This window comes from Anastrepha ludens, chromosome 2 (assembly GCF_028408465.1).
Source record: "Anastrepha ludens isolate Willacy chromosome 2, idAnaLude1.1, whole genome shotgun sequence".
Classification (NCBI taxonomy): Eukaryota; Metazoa; Arthropoda; class Insecta; order Diptera; family Tephritidae; genus Anastrepha; species Anastrepha ludens.
The window spans coordinates 150720693-150726692 of record NC_071498.1 but is presented as its reverse complement, the minus strand read 5'-3'; positions in this window follow the sequence as shown (position 1 = coordinate 150726692).

Sequence of the window (6000 nt, the reverse complement as noted above, 5' to 3'; positions counted from 1 at the left end):
AAAAAGTACAATATATCTGGTTCATAGGACAGAATGTGTGTAACGCGGTGTAATGAATAACTTCTTTATTAAATAAAAAAAGTAATTTTGAGTGATGGATATCCTTCTTTTGATCTTCACATACGCTTCACTGCTTGTCAGTTGGTACACTGCAGCTTTCTAATTCACAAGTGTCAAATATGATTGATCTACGACGCTAGTTGCAAAAATTATAATATTTCCTATGGAGTGATTAGTTTTGCGTCATCTTATATTACATGTAAAAAGTGTTACAAGTTTATTGCTGATAGAAATATTATTCTCTTGGTTCTATTGAAGATGTACGCGAGTATCAATTGAGTGAAATATTTTTGCCTCCTAGCTTTCCGTTTTGCGAGTCAATATGAACCCATTTTTAAGAGAAGTCCAAAAAGTGCTTGTGGAAAGGGTTTTTGGGAACTGAAGTGTTCCACAAAAAAAAGTGTCACGAAATTTTAATGCGGGTTATCGAAGACACAAAACGGTCAATATAAACGTTTTTTCATAACTGACCGAAATACTCGCTTACCCAAGATGTACTTTCAGAATTATGCGGGGGCTTTTCCGTTCCAGCCAGAAAGTGTGATCTAATCTGCACTTTATTACTTTAATAACTCCATGCAACGAACAGAATATTCCTAAGAGACAAGCAATTTCGTTAGGAGCCAAAATAAAAATATTAGACTGTCTGAAGAGTGGCGAAGGTTCCACATCTGTTGGCAAACCTTTTGGTTTAAGCAAAGCGACTGTAAAAACAATGAGAAAAAATGACAATTCCATTCGACACTCAATAATTTTTGGATCAGAGTTTAGTTCTAAAACATCTTCTTAAAGTTGAAATCCTATCTTCAAGAAAACGAAAAAACACATGGTGTTTTGGATAGAAGATTTGAAAAAAAAATGTTAAAGCGTAAAAACCTAGCAGTTCATTTGATGGCAAATAAAAAGGCATAGATGACGGCTGATCTGCTTACAAATTGGTTCAACAACTACTTTGTTCTTGCAGTCCAGGAGTATATGGAACAAAAAAGTTTGGAACTCAAAATACTTTTGTTTGTTGATAATGCACCCAGTGCTGGATCATTTAAATATTCAATTACTGTTCTTGCCACCTAACACCACCTCGCTGATTTAGCCACTCGATCGGGGTATTATGGCAGAATTTGAAATGTACTACATCAAGCAAATGTTTAAATATATTTTAGATTCAGTGGAAGAAAGAAATTTGGAGAAAGTTTACTATGTATTATGAGATTGTATTACAGATGCTTCTTTTGATATTAAAGAGACAGATACCTGTAACATTTCGAAAAATTTTTTTTTTTTTTTTTTCATAAAATGTTAATATAATCCCTTAAGTCCTGAAAGTCTAAAAGTTTGTAGAACGTAAACTGAAGTATTTCTTATATTATAGATCGTCAACCGAGACGACTCTATTCTTTGCGTTCGAGCGCTGGGAGAGTTATAGTTACTCAAACTTTAGACGCGATTTTTTCAAAACTATATTTTTCGAATTGGCGTACTCGATAACTCGAAAAATTATTGACCGATCTCCCTGAAATTTTGCACACATCTTTTGATTGTGTGTTGGTGCGTTATATGTTTTTGAATGTGTTCGGTAATTTGTATGTAGATAATAGGAATTCGATTACAGAGAATTCATGGGATACTGGAAGGCTGGCTAGAGTGGGCACCTGTGAGGCGCGCTCTCTGTGCGAAGAAATGACGAAGGTCAGAGTTTGAGTTGAAAAATATCAAAAGGTCACAGAAAGCAGAGCCACAGCAGAAAGAAGTTTTATTACTCAATTATTTAAACCAAGTGGAACTGTTTTGCAAATTTGAGATATGCCAGCTCGTAATGAGCAAAAGTTGAAATTTAATAAAAAGTTTAAGCCTATGGAGGAAGGCATATTTTAAAGACACATTTTGATTATCATACAAAGTGACACAAAATTAATCATGCTATCGGATTATTCATATTTTTTAAAAATAGTGCAGTACGTCAATCATAATTGAAATTTGTGAAGTGTAGAGCTGCTGTATAAAAACAGACAAGCAATGGCGGGCGTAAAGGTCAAAAGTCATCACTCAATATAATTCCTTTATTTATTATTTTTTTTATTTTATTTAATAGTTTTCAAATACAAATCTGTATGATTAATTTTGCGCCACCTGAAAATTCAAAAATTCCATCACTCAAAGTCATTTTTTTATTTAATTTTTTTAAATTTTATTTAATAATTTTCAAATACAAAACTGGATGATTAATTTTGCGCCACCTGAAAATTCAAAAAATTTCATCACTCAAAGTCATTTTTTTATTTAATTTTTTTTTAATTTTATTTAATAATTTTCAAATACAAAACTGGATGATTAATTTTGTGCCACCAGAAAATTCAAAAAATTTCATCACTCAAAGTCGACGATTTGATCGAATTTATGACAGTTTGTGATAATAAAGAAGCCGATAATGATGATTCAGCTATTAACGGCTGATTTAGTTCGCGAGTGCTTAAAATTTGCTACAGGTTTAGAACAACATTTTCTTACTCATGATCCTGACATGGAGCGGGCATTAAAATTTCAACGTAATCTTAAGTTTTGTGTAGCTGGATATCAGAATTATATAAGCAACTTGAGAAACCAAAAACAAACAGCAATAACAGACTTTATAACAACAAAAATACCAGCAGAGGTCCTTAACAACGAACAAAATTCTTCATTTGAATCAAACCCGACAGTTGTGCTAGACATATCTGACATATCTACTGATGATAGCATTTCTGGAACAGTCCCTAATAAAGGTGTACGCTTGTTATCAAGTAGCGATGAATAGTTGCAAAACTAATTTCTATTCCTTATTTCCATTTAAATTTTTATGTTTTGTACTTATGGATTGAATTTTCACTGTATACTAATTTTAAATTTTTGTTGTAATAAAAATGAATTGTTTTTGTTTTTATGTCATAAGGATTTCATTATTACTTCTTTTGCGCGGTTTTTTGGGAAAATATTTAAAGCTTTTTCATCTTAGGCGATTTTTTTAAGTTGTGGAACATATCCCCATATTTACCATATGTGCATGTATTTTTTTACAAGATTTTTTTTTTTTGCACACTTTTCTAAGGAACGTATCTACCGTGTAAAAAACAAATCGGTGTACATATATCTATATATACATCTATATAGATGTGCTCACATGTTTTGCTAGATACAGGTCCCACACGGGAAGCTGAAATGAATATTAATGCTCTCTGTAACATTTAAAAAGCACACTTATAAATATTTAAACATGCATATACAGGGTGGCCCAGTTGAATGGTAATTAATGTAATACCGCTGCTGCGACCGCTTTGCAATAAATAAAATGGCAGTGCTGCAAATGCTGCAGAAGTAATATGCTGAATCTGCTGGAGAAAAGATTGACAAATCTCAAACTTGTATTGAATCGAATTCGTAGCTCTGTGCAAAACGAAATGTTTCAAAAGTGACAAAATACGCCATTGTTAAAGGGTTTTGGTAGTCAGAATTTTCAAAAAATTTATTTATTTTTGTTGTTTTTGCACTTTCCTAAAGTATAATATCTTGAAAAAATTGTGTGAAAATTTGAAGTGAATCCGATAAATACTTTTCGAATCATTCAACAATTCACAGAGGACGCTCGGGCGCTCCAGTGCAGCTAGTTAAACTTTAAATGCGTTTTTCTCAAAACTATGTTTTTTGAACTGGTGATTACTGTAACTTAAAAACCGCTAAGTAGGTTTCAATAAAATTTATACTGATTTTGAAAAACATAAAAAAATCGTATCTGATCGAAGGATTTTTTTCAAAAGCTTTGACTTTTTTTTAACAATTAATTGTTGGTTTTTTGCTCGAAAATCTGAAAAATATTTCCTGAGGCCGCCATAATTTTGGAACAAAAAGCTTCAATCAGGCACAAGATTATCTATTAATAAAATTAATTTCTCTTGTCCGATTGAGTTTAAATGAATCTCCAAGGTCTGGCGATGATCACCGCAAGGGACTTCTGGAGAAAGGCGGTCCACACAAAAAGCGATAACTTTTACAATTATTAGTTGATTTTTAAATTTTGCTAAAGTAAACCCCTTAAAGAAAAACTCGATTCGTTAGAGTACAGAGGCAGGCAGTTATCAACAGCTACCCACATGAAAAAAAGTAGAGGACTGACATGTCCACATGACACTATACCACATTCAATTTTATTAATATTATATTTTAAGCTTCTGGTATTCGTCTCATAAGAACCATCTATGATAGCAGCTTCAAGTATCTTAAAAGCTATGATTTATGCCAACTATCTATGTGCAGAGATAAACTTGGATAGAAATTTCCGAAATGAGCGAATTGCCACTCTGAGCGACAGTCAAGCGGGACTTGAGGCTCTGTCGTCCTGTGAAATTAAGGCCGGCGGGCCAATTAGATGTCCTAAATTCAGTAGTTTTCGCGAAGCGTTGTAGGATGAGAAAAAAAACAATTAGCCAAATGAAGTTTTGGGGATAGTTTAATATATATTTGAACTAAAAAAAAAAATGTGTACAATCTCCAACAATATATTGTAAGCCGAGTTATCAATAGATTCCCAGAGCGCCTTGCCACTGAAGTATCCAACTTCTGTACAAGATACGACTTGCAATTTTCATCTGAAAACAAAAAAAAAAGATTATTAATTTTGATGTAATTATCTTCGATGTGAACTAAGAAAATTGGGAGAAACACGTAAAATTCGAATTTTTGGGGAAGGTAGAAAAAAAAAGTGGTTTTTCAAGGAAAAAAAAACTCTTCAACTGGGTAAAAAAGTCGCTTAAAAAAAGTTTTGTAATGTTTTTTTAGTTCACATAGAAGAGAAAACAATAATGAAGATAACGCATTTTGAATGAAATGGATAGCTCTTTTAGTTTTTTTGCAATCGTAAACATAAATTAGGAAAAATCGTAAAAATGAAAAGCCGAGAAAACGCGCTTCAAAGTCAATGGTCAATGGGCGGAGCACTACAACAATAAGCGCACGGTTGCTCGACGCCGCACTACGCTCGGCTCTGTAGCTCTGCAACTACTTGGAATTTAACTCTGAAAATTTGTGTCTCATGTTCTTGAATATCTAAGCTATTGATTTCAGGAAAAAAAAAAAAATCGATTTTTTTGACCTTTTAATTGGCCCGCCGACCTCAAGTCCTCACTGGTTCTTGAGTGCATCGAGAAACTGAATCTTCTAGGCACGCGCAATCGCATCCGGCTAATTTGGGTCCCAAGACATAGGGGTATAACTGGGAACGAAGTAGCGGACGCATTGCCGAGGGAGGCTACGGCCTCACTCTTACCTGGCACCAAACTATGGGACTCCTACTCATAACCCTCCACCAGGATAAACTGAGAATGCTCACGGGCATTATCACAGGCCACAGTAGACTTTGTAGTCACCTGCACATGATCGGTATATGGCTCAGTGATTCTGTGATCAATCCCACCAGAGTCCAATGCACCTTCTCCTTGAATGCAGCGATATGGCGTGAAGAAGGTTGAAACATCTTGGCCAACTACAGCCAGATGAAAGGCACATACGCTCAATCCAACTCAGCTCTATCTTGAGTCTATTAATGGTACTGGGTCTGAATGAGGTACTGGGATTAGCAGAGAGCACAAAAGACCAGGAGATCGAAGTGCAAACTTCGAAGTAATCTAATCTAATCTATGATAGAACTGAGAGTAAAGTACAAGTTTTTATAATAGTTTTAATAAGTTTTTATAAGGGCTTTGAAAGAGCCTTCACGTGGAACGCTCGATTAGATGCCGTTTTTACTTGCGCACTCCTTCTTGGTAAAACATGGAGTCTATCCTTCAGAATGCCTTACTGCCCATATATACCTATACTACTGATGTAATCCAAATATTCACCTATGCTTGCAAGAACTGGAAGAACAAAATTAAGTAAATTTCTATGATTGCTGTGAGTCCAAAAAATCTT